This window comes from Taudactylus pleione, unplaced genomic scaffold, assembly GCF_031769625.1.
Source record: "Taudactylus pleione unplaced genomic scaffold, aTauple2 ptg000186l, whole genome shotgun sequence".
In the NCBI taxonomy this organism is placed as follows: domain Eukaryota; kingdom Metazoa; phylum Chordata; class Amphibia; order Anura; family Myobatrachidae; genus Taudactylus; species Taudactylus pleione.
Genome location: NW_028284588.1, coordinates 10,142,964 through 10,158,346, shown reverse-complemented (window position 1 = coordinate 10,158,346; position 15,383 = coordinate 10,142,964). Strand labels below are relative to the sequence as shown.

Below are 15,383 nucleotides of genomic sequence, written 5' to 3'. Positions count from 1 at the left end.
TTTACTCGCCTACGGCGTGTACACCTCAAAAGGTGACGGAGCTTCATGGAAAGGAGGTAGGGCCTCTCTGAAACTGGGATGGAGCCTCGCGGCACCCCTGTTCGCGTCCCTGTTAGGGCGAATGGGGGTGCTGGGCTGCCCCCATGTTCCCCCTCTACTGTGAATAGATGCATCTATTCTCCCCCTGCTTACCTGCTGCTCTGCTATACAGAGCAGCGGTGTATACTTCCCCCAGCTTCTCACCCCACCACAGGGCACTACGGCTGTGGGTGGGACAGCGGGACAGTCCCAGAAAAATGGGACTGTCTTGATGAATGCGGGACAGTTGGAAGGCATGCTGTACTGCAGCAGGGTGGCAACTGGGGGGGGGGGCATGTGCCTCTAGTATGGATTAGAGGGGGTGACGTGGGTGCATTCTGGGAGACTGGGACTCCCAACAGCCGCTGCAGCACAGTAACTGTTCATATGGCAGTGGCTGAGTCCCAGTCTCCCAGATGTGACTAGATCACCTTCTCTGGAAGCAGCTTTTCGACATCAAGCGCTGGGGGCGGGACCAAAGGCAGCGGTGGGAGTAGTGGTAAGTGGTGACAGAAAAAGACAGAGTCTAAGCCTAGGTATTTCTGTATGGCTAGCGGCTGGCAGCGGGACTCCAGGAGTGGATTCGGTGGCAGCAGAACCCCAGGAGTGGAATGATGCACGAAGTGTCAATTAAGAGAGGGGTGCCAAGTGTACAGATTAATATGGAGCGGTTGCTATGAACACTTTTCCACGTGTCATAGACACATACAAAACATTACAGCTCTGCACTAGGGCACATAGACGGCCTGTTCTATACACAACATGGTGCGTGCCTTATGCTCTCTGCCCCCAGGAGATACCTTCACAAACTATAACTGTGCAAAGAGGCAAAAAGCAACGCTCTGCAAAAGTGTCATTGTAACAGTTGAACCTCATCACTTTACAACCAACTATTTATTTTTTAGTTTGCCGCCTTCTTCTAAAATACTGCTCATTTACTGCATCAATTTAAAAGAATAGGATGACCCTGGATGTCTGCCAGCTCTTAGTATATGCAAACATAAATAACTTTTTGTGGAATGGATGTGCACCTTTCCGCATGGCTAGGACTTGAACTAAAAATGTGCCACCTCCCTCAATAATCTCGCTCTGAGAAATAAATCTAATTTTGCACTGCTTTGCAAAACTAGGAATATTACTATGCGGCATAAAGTGTAAGGGGCATTACTGTGTCATAATGTATAAGGGGCATTATTGTGTGGCATAATGTGTTATAGGGGCATTACTGTGTGGCATAATGTGTTATAAGGGGTATTACTTATTGTGGCACAATGTGTAAGCGGTGTCACGTGTCATGAAACCACACCCACTTTTCGGGAACACATGCAGAAAAATGCCCTCTTTGTTATTGTTTTTTTTTGGAGGGGGGCAAATTATTGCCTTGCCCCAGGTGACAAAAATTCTAGTTTTGGCCCTGACTGCAGGAGATGTTTATAGGAAGCAGACGCTTCCTGACAGCAATAGCGATCTGAGCGCATCGTCCATATATGTTACCTCGGATCACCATCAGTCGCGATAGCATCAGTACGGACTAGTCTTACTTAGACTGCCAGCCTGCTAGGCCAAGAAATCTGTGTCGACCCACACAGACCCTGACCTTGGCACTCCCGGAAAATGGGGAAACACCTCCTCTCCGCCTCCCAAATGCCACAGAATATCAATCATGCTGCAACTTCTTGGGGGGTATATGTGCGCGAGATTGCAGGACCCATTCTGCGGTAATCAGAAAACTACGTTTATAACCACTTTAGCGTCCGGACGATGGTGGGGCACCTGTGCAGGGCCAGTTCTGCTCATGTGCAGAATGGGTCCTGCGTTCCCGCACGCAGTGCCCCCTGAGCCGTTTGGGGGTGGAGCTGGCATTAGATCTGGAAAACGGGTGCGACGCCCTTGTTTTCTGAGAGAGCTGAGGTCAGACTCTGCGTCTTCTGACCTAGACTTCCTGGCCTTGGCTACAGATCTGCAAGGGCCAATCTGAGTAACCTCAAGGTTACTCAGATAGTCCATGGCCTTGCGGATGCTCCAATCATTGGATGAACCAGTGGCATCACAAGGGGGGTGCGGCCCGCACCCGGGTGTCACCCGCCGAGGGGTGACACCAAGGTGCATGCTCCCCATTAGGGCTTAGTGACAGGAGCCGGGTGCTGCACGGTAGCATTAAGTGCAGCACTTGGCTCCTGTTACAGTGAGGGAGCCTGCACTGTCCGCCATACCTCCCATTTAGCGGGACAGTCCCGTTTTTCTGGGACTGTCCCGCCCGCGGGCCACAGTGTAGCGTGTATGCAGAGCGAGAATAGATGCTGTGCGCATGCGCACAGCATCTATTCACAGTACGGGTGAAGCCCGGGGCAGCCCAGCATCTTGGAGATGCTGGGCATGCCCCATTAGTGATGTAAATGGGGGCGTGTCATCAGACCACGCCCCCTTTATGATCCGGCCACGCCCCATTTTCGGGCGCGCACAGCTCCCGACTCACTCACTGCAAATGTTGGGAGGTATGCACCACCCCATTGATAACCACGGGCCAGGGACCGGTTTTGGGCCACGAGGCCACACCCCTTCCCTGGGGCCATGCCCCCCCGAGGCCATGCACCCTTTTCAGCGGCAAGCACGGCTTGCTGTGCACAAGGCATCCCTCCACACATCGCATCACTGCGAGGGAGGGACGCCACTGGGTTGACCGTACATCTCTTAATCAGGCCCTCAGTCGTACATAGATAAAAAGATGCAAAGACGACGCCCGCCGCTAGCAGAGTCTCACGGGACATGGCGTGCCGACAGGAGCTTTTTAGCTCGACTGTAGCAAAGATGTATAAGGAGTGGACACATCTGTAGTGCACAGGAGCTTCTCTGTGGCTGTACAATACCGTACAATTCTGAATCAGGCCCATAGATTGTAAGCTGGGGTAGGGACTGATATGAATGATTAAACATTTTGTATAATATTTAGCATGATATTACTAGATATTGAAATATCACCTAACACCTAGCTTACCAAATTAATTTCAAATGTTGGCAGCAGATATATTTAGAGACTTGTTAAATATGTACTATCCAGATTTTGTACACGGTAGAGTGACATGAGGCTGGCTGAATAGGCGTGTCTGGAATCTATCTGAGGCCAGGAGCTGGGTGGTTTCCAGTACATACTATATAGTGAGCCAATGCTTCCACCATCACACATGCCCCCTGACTCTCCAGTCCTGCAGAGGCACTGTCACTGTGCGGCGTGATTATTATTACACAGCTCGTCCTCAGCTTCTTCCCTCACTCACTGACTGCTGATTATTATTTACAATCTCAGCAAGATCTCACAGACCTGGTGGCTGCTCCTAGCTACAGCTAAAGCCTTACAGGGAATGTCTGTCTCTTCCAGGACATGAAAAAGGAACTGGGGAAGAAACGGACGGCAACAGCGTGTGTGTGTGTGTGTATGTCCGGGAGGGCTGATAGATCACACTTGGGAAACTGACATTATTTGCTTGGAAGTACAACATCCTGCAGCAAGAGAACAAAGAGCCTCCAGAATAGGACCATTCCTAGTAAGTAAAATGAAAGCCCGTGATTATCCTTTCTGGGCGCTGTACAATCACAATTATAGCCAGCGCCTTATGTGACAGCCTATTGTTGTGCTTTATATGGTTACCCTGCTGGCATGGGGCACGGGGCTCCTCTGCCTATACACTATACGTCTCTTTACCTGGAAACTAGAAAGCCTCTATGCATTACTAACCCATTACATATTTATTTGAAACTTAATTTCCATTATGTATCCTGTACCTAGTGCCATTACAGATTTGCTCCTGTGGGTAAATGACTTCTGTTACATATTCACGTGTTCTATATTCTGGGTGTAGGCAGACGTTGCTCGCTTATTACTCCTGGTAAGTGTTGGGGGGTGAGGCTGTATCTATTGTGTCCTCAGCTCCGTCTACGTGACGAGTGTAACAGGGCGTGCACGGATATTACACGTTCACATGGAAAGTACAGTACAAAAGGTTTTTTTTAGTGGAACAGTATATTCCCCGTGACTACTGTACCTCATAATACGTTACATGGAGGGAAAGAGCTTAGGTTCACAAACATACATTTGTGGGTTGACCTACATAAAGAAAACGTACATAGGAATGTAGGAAAAATATAGAGGGGTATTCACTGTTGAAGTTAACGTTTCATATTGGAGTTTTTTCCTGCATTAAAGTCTGGTGCGCGCTCCCGCTTATCCCCGTATTCAATATAAAATTAACGAAAACGGGAAACTCCGAAGTTGGATTTGCGTAAAGTTACGAATTTTTCCTTAAAATAATTGTAAGACCCCCCTAAAGTTGTAAAAACATGGGGGAACACTATGGGTACCCCCATTTTAGCCTTTAATTGAAAGTCGGGGATTTAAATAGCCGCAGCAGGTGTTTTTTTTACCGACATTGAAGAAGTGATGCAGAAGAGCATTTAGGTTATTTTTTTCGTTTTTTTAAGTGGTCCCATCAAATTTGGGGTACATGAAAATGGGTACTAGCATATTTTGGTGTCCCTAAAGTAATTTTTTAAAAATTCTGCATTTGTGCACCTGCCGCTATAATTCTATTCTAGAAAACATCTGCCGCATACTTGCAGAATAGCCCTGAACCTATTTCCCTATTGTTAAACAATTTTTTCCCTTTTTTTTTTTCACCCCAATTTTTTAAATAATTTTTTGGGGTGTCCCTATTTTTTTTTTTTACTTTTTTTTTACACAGTTCTTTTTTAAATGTCATTCCCAGGGGTGCAGGTTATTTTTTTTTAAGCCTGCACCCCTAAACCCCAATTCTGCACTTTTTTTCAACACCTATTCAATGAGAAAACTTTCAGTGAAAACTTATCCCCGTTTTTTATCAAACCTGGGTGTTAAGGCATGGTAACCGGCATTCTCTGACTAAAGTGCCGGGCGCGCTGCTGTTAGCACCGCGCTAAGCCAGCAAACAGCTGCGCGCCCAGCACTTTTGTCAGCTTTCTTCTCTCATCCCCAGGGGGGTGCGAGTAGAAATCCTTTAGCCGCCCAAACAGCGCGGTGTATTGAATATCTGCCGGAGCTCCCTCCCGCAGCTATTCTACATCAAACTGAATTGAATTCGGCCCAATGTTCATAAACAAACAGGTTAGTTGACTTCTGTCTAGATTGGCCCGGATATGTGAGTTTATGTACCTGTCGTAGGAAGATTACATTATAAGCTCCACTGGGTAGGGAGTGATGCACAATTGCACATACCCTGATTCTCTGATTGGAAAGCCCTTTTGCACTATATAAATAAATTATAATATTAAATGGATATTTTTAACATTAATATAATAACTCTGCATAAACCAGGCTTTTACAAGTGTTGGACTGATATTGGAGGATAGATCTGTTTCTTTAGCTATACCAGAGACTAATATATCACAGTTTTTGTTAGTAGTCTGAATGTTCAAGAAATGCTTCAGATGGTAACTCGGGAATGCTGCTCAAATCATTGGCAAATTCAGGCAAGGAAGTAATTCTTTTAATATACAAATTGGATAGGTGTTCAGGTTGAATAATCCGATTTCATGTTTCCAATACAATCTGGAGTAGTGATATTTGTGGAAAAACATGGCCAGGGGCCCGTGATGGGTTCCATTCCAAATGGTTTGCCCTTTAAACTTGATTTCTTTTTTTAACCCTAGGGCCTAAGGGACTGATGTACTAATGCTAGGTACACACTAGCAGATATATTGGCCGTTCATTTGAACGGCCGATATATTGTGTGCGCATTGGCCAGTGTGTACAGACGATATGTCTGTGAATGACGTTGAGATAGTGCGTCAACTGTGCAGCACAGGCGATGGCCAATATATCTGCAGATATATACGCTCATCATGCTGTGTGTACGGGAGCTCATCTCTCCACCCGTACACTTGCTGCAGAGGCCGCTGGTGACTGACATCGGAACTGGAAGGGCACATGCCGTGCCCGCCCAGTTGTGATGTCAGGCACGACACATTGGGCCGCTGATTGGCAAGTGTGTATGCACTTACCAATCGCAAGATAGGAAGGCGGATTGACTGGACAGCCAATCCGTTGTCCTTGTGTGTATCCACCTAAAGCCTTGGAGAGAGATAAAGTGGATGAAGATAAAGTACTAACCAATCAGCTTTTAACTGTCCCCTTACAGGCTGTGTTTGAAAAATGACAGGAGCTGATTGGTTGGTACTATGGGGTCTATTCACTAAGCCTCGGAGAGAGATAAAGTGTACACACTAGATGATGTGTGTACCCGGCTGATGCACGATGTGTTGAACGATATATCATGCGGTCATTTGACACCGCACGATCTGGTGAATGACCGCACAATATGTCGTTCATCGGCCGCCTCCACAATCATGGGGTCGTTCACCAAATTAACAGATTGAGCTGCATGTAGGCTCAATCTGTCGATGCGATGAACGCGGGAGCGCGCATGGTCGCTCATAGTGGGTACACACTGGCTGATATGGACGATATGTCGGCCTGATCCGTTGGATCGGACGACATATCGTCTAGTGTGTACCCAGCTTAAGACTGCCGTCCCTATAAAGGTTTATATGAATGGTTTACCAAAGGAGACAACTCTGATTTCTCCCGTGTTAACCTCTTCATAAATTAAGAGTAGCGAAGATAAATCACATCTCATGCAAAACGCTGGTGATTTGGCTCATATCCTCTTCATAAAAAGACTCCCAAACTATATTTGTTTTGTAGTTTAGATATCTACAGCAAATTGCCATGTGTTCTGCTGAATTTATTTTGTGGTTGAAGTGAAAGTTCATGTGTTTTCCTTAGCGTTGTAATTCTACAGAGGTAATATGACTTGCCATATTACAGATCACATCTGTAAAACTTGTTGAAATCCCTTTTTAAGCGCCATAAGAGATTGCATGCAACACTTATTATCTCCACTAACTACGATTGAGTAAGTTAGTAACAAAAATAAAGCATGTGCTGGTTTTTCTGCAGTTGTATAATAAGATATGCAGAGACTGATCTGCCAGCAAATGTGATATTTAGAATCTGGAGATTTTTTATTTCATTAAGAGCACAACTTCCTGAGAATATCATGAGCCTTGTGGTAAATCGAAAAGACTGGTGTGGGCTCAGTGGATCTGGGGGACAATAAGGGCGGAATTCTATTGTTTACACGGTCCAGATCTCCCGTCTAAAGTGATAGGAGATCGCGGGCCGCCATTCAATTGCTGCCATTTTTCGCTCTGATCGCACCCAGAGTGGTCGGGTTTAACCGCGTAAAGCAGCTACCCCCGACCAAAGTGCTGGGCGCGACCGCAAAAAGTGATGTTTGGGCACCCAAACAGGTCACTTTTCGCACATTTCAGCTCACACCCGCTGGGGCTGCGAGCTGAAATGGAGCGCTGGCAGCTGATCGCGCCTGACAGGAGCAACAATTGAATAGCTCCGTCGGACGCGAAGGGGGTAGAAACAATTGAATTTCTCCCTTAATGTTATTCTCTCTTATCCTGGGAAAGGGAATACAAGAATTAAATATGTCTTAATGCTAAGAGTGATGCAACCAGAAACAAAATGTTTGGGCTCATGTATATTGTAAAATATTTAGTTACCAGCGTGCCAGAAGCTTTACTATTTGTGGTATATACACTTTTAATGATATTAAGGACAAAGCGTAAATAAGGAAGAATGCAATAGGTAGGTAATGGTACATGGGGATCGGCATCACGTATAAACAAATAGCCTGTGAGGTAGAATGAACCTAATTTGTGATGGTTGCTGAAGTGGAGAAAAGTCTTGAGCTTTATAACGTTGGTGTGAACCAATCCAATACTCCTCCTCATTCTACAGTACAGACGGTTCTGAGGTGCGGAAATGATAAGAAAAGTGCTCTGCCCCACGTCTGGCAAAAATACCTGAGTTTTCATAATTAAATAATAAATATCCTGGTTAGGCCTGGCAATTCCGTCTTATACATACAGTATGTATTCCTTTTCTGCTTGCTGTCATTGTTTAAAAATATTGCAAACAAACCATCATTGCAGAGGATAAGATTAAGCTAAATGGATTTTGTCCCTTCCTAACACCTGTTGTTTTTTTACCTACCAACTGCTCAGTACTACATGTATGAAGCCATTCTTATTTACCGTTCTTATTCTGCATGCATGGCCGCCAGTGCCACATGCCTTGTTCTGTGTACCTGGTGTGCATTCTCACTAGTTTTATTAGGTGTTTGTACGCTGGAGTCTCAATGCAGTCTAATCTGTGTTTTGTGTTAAGGAGCCTATCCATTAGAAGATAAAATGAACGATTGAACGATATATCGTTCATTATATCTGCTAATGGATAGGCCCTGAACGATGACAGATGCGCACTCCTGCGGCCGATAAATCGCATCTATAATCTCTCCAACATATTGGTCAATTATCACATATAGTTGTACGATATTAGCAATATCGTGCAGTTAATATGTGGTAAATGACGAACGATATTAGCAGCAGCTACAGAGCGCTGCAGAGAAAAAAATCCACTCCCTGAATGATGTCATGCGATATCGCTCATTGTTCGTCGTTTGCCAAAATCTGTCATGTACATGACAGATATAGTTCAGCACAGCCACCAGGATTTTCAAGGGATATCTTTTGTCTTTCATCGCTCAGAAATACATCTGGTTATGGATAGGCCCCTTTATTCAGTTTTGTTCCTGAAGAGTTCTTAAATATGGTAAAATTTACTGTGTAACATTGATGTACATAGTAACATTCATGAAAACTTACCAACTTTAACTGTAGTACGCATTAATGTATTAGGTATAGGGCTGTATTTAACCGAGATCGGTGAAAAGTTCTCGCCGGTGACGTCATTTCGCCAAGCGATAACTTTTCCCTGTATTCAATTGCAAAGACTTTCTGCCGATGCGAAAAGTCTGCGCCTTGCAACCAGCGGTAAAGGTTCGCCTGTAAATGGAGGTGGAAAAAAGTGCAGAAATGGGGGTTTGGGGTGCAAAGTTGCGGAAACACCCCTGCAACCTTGGGGCAGTCCCCCAAAGGTAAAATACCTCAAAAAAGTACTTTCATTTTGGGGGAGGAAAAAAACAAAAGTTGGGGTACAAACCTAAAAACTAGCGAAATAGACTCCAGGAGATCCCCCAAGTATTGCAGGTGCTTGCTGAAGGTAAATTTTTTTAGGTTTTTTAAAAACGCACTTTAGCGATTTTTAACCACTTAACTGACTTATTCTTTTTCCAAAAACCGCTCCAAAATTGTCGGTTTCTTTTATGATCGAATTAGGTCAAGAACATAATTTTAACCTTATCCATCACTATTTTATTTGAAAAAAAAATTTTTTTTAAAACACAGTATACCATAAAAATAGCAATTTTTATGTTACACTGTAGTGATGGCCATTGACAGCTGTACCATCGATGGTTCAACCATCGTTAGAAGCCATCAATTGTTTAGCGATTGGTCGAGATCTGTGTAGGCCACAACTGCCGATGTTTCCTAAACATCGATTGAGGGTTGCCAGTGATGGTGCAACATTGATGGCCACCAGCAATGGCAAACCACTTGTTTTCAGTCAGATGGTCGGTTGCCATCCCTAATCAGAGGCCATGCGATAGCTATTGATTATATATATATATATATATATATATATATATATATATATATATAGATAGGTTGGTTCTCCCATATCCAAAATGCTTGGGACCAGGGGTATTTTGGATAATGGAATATTCTGTATTTTGGAATATATGTAACTGCTCCTGCTCACACACACACACACACGTGTGTGTGTGTATATATGTGTGTGTATGTATATAATATATATATATATATATATATATATATATATATATACTACCATTCATAAGTTTGGAGTCGCCCAGACAATTTCCCGTTTTACATGAAAACTGACTTTTATTTATCAAATGAGTTGTAAAATGAATAGAACATATAGGCCCTGATTCAGAGACGCTCGTAAGCAGCCGCTCGTTCGTTCTGACCGATGTTCGCACATCTGCGCATGCGTACGGATTTTAATACGCATGCGCGAACCAGTCAGTGCGGCCGAAAATCGTTTGTTCGCTATATAGCGAATGCTTGCTATTTTGAGTGACAGAAGAAGGCGTATGTGGGTGGTAACAGGGGAAGGTGCTTGAAAACGGGGGTGTGGAATTAGATCGCAGGCGTGCTTAAAGGTCAAAACGGGCGTTTTAAGTGAGTGCATAATTAATACAGCAGCGTCATTGACCACGTCACTTGGTTTTTTTTTTACTCCGAACTGCTCGCAAAATAGCGGTTGAAAAAACCAGCCACAAGAATAGCGAGCAGTTCATACGCTGTTCGATGTACTCGATTAATCTAATAAATAGCGGACATGACGTATGGTGCGAGCGGCAAGAGGGCGTATTTTTCAAAATTACAACCGCAAGTTTTGCTCGCTCGTTCAGACTTAGAGGCGTGAACAGACTGCAATTAGCGAACGGTTCATTTGAATAGCCACCCCTTGTTTTAGAACGAACGACCGCAAATAGCGAGCGGCTCTGAATGAGGGCCATAGTCAAGACATTGGCACGGTTAGAAATAATGATTGCAGACCTTTGGCATTCTAACTTTTAATTTGTTGAGGTAATCTGAAGAAATTTCACTCCACGCTTCCTGAAGCAACTCCCACAAGTTGGATTGGCTTGATGGGCACTTCTTGCATACCATACGGTCAAGCTGCTCCCACAACAGCTCAATGAGGTTGAGATCTGGTGACTGCGCTGGCCACTCCATTACAGACAGAATACCAGCTGCCTGCTTCTTCTCTAAATAGTTCTTGCATAATTTGGAGGTGTGCTTTGGGTCATTGTCCTGTTGGAGGAGGAAATTGGCTCCAATCAAGCGCTGTCAACAGGGTATGGCATGGCATTGCAAAATGGAGTGATAGCCTTCCTTATCCAAAATCCCTTTTACCTTGTACAAATCTCCCACTTTACCAGCACCAAAGCAGCCCCAGACCATCACATTACCTCCTCCATGCTTTACAGATGGCATCAGGCACTCTTACAGCATCTATTCACTTGTTTTGCATCTCACAAATTTTCTTCTGTGTGATCGTCTGTCCATAACACTTTTTTCCAATCTTCCTCTGTCCAATGTCTGTGTTCTTTTGCCCATATTAATCTTTTTCTTTCATTGGCCAGTCTCAGATATGGCTTTTTCTTTGCCACTCTGCCTAGAAGTCCAGCATCCCGGAGTCGCCTCTTCACTGTAGACATTGACACTGGCATATTTTGGGTACCATTTAATGAAGCTGCTAGTTGAGGGCCTGTGAGGCGTGACGATATTAAAATGAACCTCTATATACCCCTGCCTGTACCTTCTAAAATCCTTCCTATAAACCTCTAAGGATGCTAATTTGCGTACGCAGTCATACAATAAATAGAGACTCCAGACTCAGAACATGTGGTTCCGAAGCACAAAGTATTATTCAAGTAAAAGTACAGTCAGTTACATGCTATGATCTGTGTACAATTTAGCGCAAAGGAATTATACAGACCCAAGTACAGTATACATATGCAGCGCCTCTGGACCAGATCCCGGCATTCAGAAAGAAAACCTCCGTCAATCAGCATTCAGCAAGAAGACTAAAGACCCAGTGTTTGAGCACACATGTTTATACCCCCCAAGAATAGACAGGAAAATGGAGAAGTTTCTTGCTTATGCCATTGGTTCCCAGGGGAGAAGCATATATTACAGTGCATTTAACAGGCTGGTTCAAATAGACTCGCCCAGCCTCTAACAACTAAGGGTCTTTTCCCTCCCGCCTCCCCATGCTGCATCCTAACAGTTGTTCCTAAAATATACATTTTGTTGCTTGTAGTCTCTACGGTCCATAAGTTGGGAATGCATGATGCGATCTCCACACCGATAGTACCGGAATTCTGTTGAAAGAGTACGCATCAGTTCTAAACCAAACACGGCTGTCTTAACATATAAAGAACCTTAGTTATCAAATATCTTTATTTCTCAGCATTTAAACTAACTGAACCAACTTAAATCATATACTTTAAAGCTTATTAAACCTTATGTGTGAATATGTAATGTGTGAGTATTCGGGGTTTGATATAAAGACGTATTAATGTGTGTATGAGGAAGGGTGCACTTAACTCTCACTAAGTGAACATCTTAGCAGTGTGACATGCTGAGCCAGATAGTTCCACATGCCCACTCTGTCAGCAGCCCCCACCTGTCCCAGGCTTCAAAAGAAAAAAACTCTTTATTCTCCCAGTCTCTTGTGTGAAATGCAAATAGCCCAGCTACAAGAGACAGATCTAAGATGACACTCTAGTCTTTGAAATCATGTCATTGCAGGAAGCTTGCTAATTTAAGGTGTGTATTCTAGCCAGACCACCTGGAGTGGGAGCAGACGTTATTCCAGGAAGCTTATCTACACAAGCTAGTTGTCACTTGGTCATTTGCTTTATTCAGCTAATGCAATCAATTTTGGAATACTGTAAAGCCATTTCTGAAATATATATCCTTTATAATACGTAAAGTAATGAAATGGGCTTTTGGTGAATCGCCGTAACCTATGGCGATGGTCACAGATGCATTCGCATGATGCTAATAGTATTATCGCCACATGTACTAAAGTGTGAGTTTATCTTAAATGGCCCTCAGGCGGCCATTTCGCAAAATGGCGTCTTGCGGCCAGTCGCAAGATGGTGTCGCTGCGATTCAATATTAAACTGATCTTGTCTCAGCCAATAATCCAGTTTTGACAGTCCACCCTTTGATAGCGAACAACATGCTATCACAATCTGATCTTAAAATTTAATTTAGGTTTACATTTATATATTATTTAGTGTTATTATGGGATGGCACAAGGTGGTTCTTAATCCATCAATAATGTGTCTCTGGTTGGGGACATAAAACTACTATTATACGCACACCGCGGATCTTGGAATAATCATGTGAAAGGTGTGGGGATGCACCAGTCTTATAAAAGCAGTCTTGAAGGGGAATTGAGACTTTACATTATCTGAGGTGTTTTAAAAATAACATTTCAATAATACATTTTTATGCATGGCTAAATATAATACATTAAATGATGGTATTTCCTAGCTCAGGGTTGTAATGCAGTTCTGTATTTACCTCGGTATTCATACTGGCCACTATCATATTTCATTCTTTCGTTTTACTCTATTTTTACATTTTCCACACTTCAACACAATAGGAACACACTGGACGCATATGCTAATTATTATGATGACAATCAGTATAAGGATTAAGAATTTGTCTATGCTGGCGATCACTTCCTGGACCCATTCCCCTAGCTGAGAACCATTTCACTGGGTTCAGCCGTGAAACCCATCCTTCTATCTTCTCCCCTACTTCAGCCACTGAAGCGTTATGGTTCTTACGAAATTCCCACTTTAGCTGTAGAATTTCATCCATCATCCGGTCTATCACTTCCTTAGGGTCGCTGGTATCATTGGTGACATAGGTGCAACATTTTACTCCAAATTGGGTGGCTAACATTACTCAATACCCTCCAGTAACAGCAGTTAAATAATTCAACACTAGCCTGTGTTCCACCAATTCTTTCTTGTACGTTTGCAATTCTCTCCCTGTATACCTGAATGTGTCATCGTACATCTCAGTGATATTATCTATCAATTTAGCAAGTTCCTGAATATATCTAAAATTTAATGTACCCCGAGCAATTCTGGTGGGATCCAGTGCGACTAAAACTTGAAAGCCTGTTGTCTCACTAATTAACTGAGCGGCTTTATGCACATCACCAGGTATCATATTTCTCTTGCCTGTGAAGATATGGTGATGGTGTGTTTTATGTATACCAAGCATTTCAACATGTGTGAGGGTCATAACTTCTGGAAGTATTCTTCCCAAATAACATAACAATTACAATACTAAAATTGGTCAGACACTCCCCTGATTGGCATTGCACTCCTCCTGACTCCACTCCATCAGCACTGCCATCAGTTCCCATTTCCTCAATCGGTCCTCCATCACAGACACTGAGTATCCCCAAACAGATCATCACGACAAAAACTCTGGGAAAAAAAAATAACTAGGATGACCACAGCAGACCACTCCGTTGCTGGAAGCACTGATCTACACCTTTCTTTAGCTCAGATATCTCACCGTCACCTTTTTAATCCTTCCAGCACAAGCTCGCAATCGACAGGTCCACGTTATCGGCCTTGTCTCCGGCTTGTATCTCCACCGGTTGGTTAACCTCCCTATAGTGAGTGGAATGGACCCACATATCTTCCTTGGCCACCCTTTGAGGATATTGTATCGTCAGATACGGACCTTTCCACCGATCAATCAAATAACCTGAGCTAAAAAAAATTTGGATTATAACAGATTCTCCTAGATTTGACATCATGACAGGTTGCATTAGATATATTAGTTAATAACACTTTAAATTTCAGTTATTCTCATTCATCTTCGTGAGACCCTGCACAGTAACCTCATTATCATATTTTCACATGAGGCTACCTGTTTGAACAGTATCTCAAAGGGGGGGGGCAAATAAAGGAAAAGACAGTCTGGGATAATCTTAGTGTAACCCATCACCTTACACATGTTCTTGGAAACGTCACCTGTAAAATAAGTCCCCCCATCATTTTTAATAATTCTAGGGATATAGTATCTGCATACAGGTTCCTGCAATTAAATCTTGTTATTAATAGCTACTGCTCTTAATAATGCCTGTGCCACTGGGTTGGATAGTATTCCGAGTAGTCGACCTTAGCCTGGCATGGCTGCTGTTTATCCTTAGCAACCTTGGGTCCTGTGAGTGGGAGATAAAGCACAACAGTTTATTATCATTTAAACATGACCTAAAATACAACAATAAATTGTCCACATTTTACATTAGAACAGATCCATTGATAGGTTGAAAAAGATTGTAAACAGTCATATAAGGCCTGGGAGAAGATACTGGGATTACCTATGAACCCATGGGAAACTTGTGTTCATGTGTGGTGTTCTTTACTTTGCAGTACTTACTTATGTGTCCTGCTTGGTTGCAGTTAAAACATGTTTTTGAGCGGGTTGGATGAAAAGATTGTTGTGGGATTTGAGCAAGAGAGAAAGGTGGTGGGTATGGGTAAGGATGTGAAGGATAAGGGTATTGTGGGAGGTATGAAGTTTGTGGGTAGTATGAGACCTGTGGTTGTGTATGATATGTGGGGTAAGGATGTGTTTGCTGTGGTGTGGGATTGGTGAGGACGTGTAATTGTTCCGGTGCAGGTGTGTGTGTGGGTGCAGGTGTGTAGGTTGGCTGTGAT

The 15,383-nt window shown here is 43.5% G+C and overlaps 1 protein-coding gene across 2 annotated transcripts in view; it reads left to right on the top strand.

Moving 5' to 3' along the window:
* The first annotated feature begins 3,274 nt into the window (after window positions 1-3,274).
* The window catches only part of LOC148519655 (uncharacterized), an 81,808-nt gene continuing 69,699 nt past the window's right edge, over window positions 3,275-15,383 (top strand). For both annotated transcript variants that reach the window (XM_088476320.1, XM_088476319.1), the window contains exon 1: window positions 3,275-3,620. The gene's annotated coding sequence lies outside the window, so the exon portion shown is untranslated. The remainder of the gene's footprint in view (window positions 3,621-15,383) is intronic.